We start from the raw sequence: 1,939 nt of genomic DNA, 5'->3' as shown, positions 1-1,939 counted from the left end.
ACAGACATGAGAGTGGTATCTACTTGCCAAATTTTCCAACTGTTCCTAAAACCCCTTTTCAATAAGCAGGAAAACAAACTATTCTAAGATGGACAGGGTAGATGGCAACGGGAGAATAATGAATGTGAAGCATTCACCTGTGCTGGACTGGACCATATCTGAAACAGTATACAGTACGGTGGTTTTGGTTGTTTGGTTTGGTTCCAAATACGCGAGGATCTTTCAATAAATCATTAAAAAAGAAATTTGTCTTACTTCTGGACAATCTGTCCTTCTGAAATGATGGCTGAGCCCCTGCAGTACGTTGGTGCTTCTTCAGGCAGAGGCAGATGTTGAGCATTCCAGCTGTCTCATAAACACAGACAGAACCTTTACAGATGTTCATGACAGAAGTGGAGACGTGACCCTAGGAGGTCTTGGTACTACGCGAATCCTAACATCTTTACCTTTAAACTAAGAGCAGCCCTTCTTAGGTCGTGGAGGGTATCCGTGGCCTTGGTGGTATGCCGGGAGTTACGAGTCCACCGCTCAGGGTGTTGAGCCTCCTATAGCCTCTGTATAAATTCACATGACAGATCCATATGTTACTGAGGGAAGCCAGGGATCCCATCCAGCAGCTCAGAGAAGAATTTTAAACAAAACCTTTTGATTAATATTTTATTCTACATGTTCCTTCTCACGTGTTTGTCTTTTCTTCAGATTTTGGGGTTATCAGTGTACAGGTAAGTTATTATATATATATTTTCAATCTAGTGTTGGTCAGACTAGGACATAACACATTGGTGAAGAGATTAAAAAAAATAAATATATATATATATATTATATGTTTGTTGCTCTCCAATTGGACACTTGTGATGCTGCCAATGCTGCAACATATGGTGTCGCACCACCTGACTGCGCAGCCTTGGCAACAGGTTGCATGTGTGCATGTGTCGGTCTGCGTATGTATATCTATTTGACTATGCATATGTGTGTGTGAAACCCTTCTGTGTGTGAGTATATTTGAACCCCTTCGACAATGTACACATGTCTGTAGCCGCCCCCCCGTGTTACCTGTGTGTGCGTGCGTGTGTATTTGTGTCCATGGTACAGTTCCAGCAAAGCACAGGAAGTTAAACATCCCTGATTGTCCTGCTGTCGGTCTGTATTCCATTTGGCGAGCACTGTTGGCCGCGTGTGTCGCCCAACCGCGATCTGACCTGAGACCAAAGAATAACAGCGTTTACATGCCATTCCTGAATGTATTGCATCATGCTGTCCGAGTTCAGGGCGATTTCCATGTATTCGTTTTCCAGTGTATTTCTCTTAATACTAACTAAATGATAGAAATGTTTAGAAGTAGTTCATTGACCCCCTTAATTACCACATTTTAGCCACGTAGCAACGCACTATGACGTCACCTATTGGTTTGAAGTCTCGAGTTTGGCATTTTGGCCGGCCAGATTTTGTCACGATGAGAAAACAGAGACAGAACTCACCTCATCTGTTGCTTCCACGGAACAGTCTGATGTCACCATAAAAGTGCCACTGGTTTCTACAACGAGCTGCCTGTCATTATTCTAAGTAGTCACTCTACTGTCACAGCATCCAATTACATTACATCCGATCGGATCGGATCTAATTATCTTTGGATTAGACCATCATTTGGACACCTGCCACGGCAGCCGAGAGAGTTCTGAGCCACTTTAATTCACGACGTCTGTCTGAGGTTATCGTTGGCCCTGTAGTTTTCATCGTCACTTTTATTGTCTAATCGTGCCAGGGTGCATTAGGAGGCAGCCTCTGATAGATAAAATCCAATTTGACTCACGCCGCCACTGAATAATCCACCCAAGACATGGAGGTGTCTCACATTTCTGTGTTGCCTGGAGGCAATCCAGCTGTGACGCACACGACAGCATTGTGAAAATACATAGGGGGGAGAAGCAATGCAGATACA

The sequence above is a fragment of the Scophthalmus maximus genome, chromosome 2, assembly GCF_022379125.1.
Source record: "Scophthalmus maximus strain ysfricsl-2021 chromosome 2, ASM2237912v1, whole genome shotgun sequence".
Classification (NCBI taxonomy): domain Eukaryota; kingdom Metazoa; phylum Chordata; class Actinopteri; order Pleuronectiformes; family Scophthalmidae; genus Scophthalmus; species Scophthalmus maximus.
The sequence above is the reverse complement of the archived record's forward strand: the minus strand, read 5'-3'. Positions refer to the sequence as shown.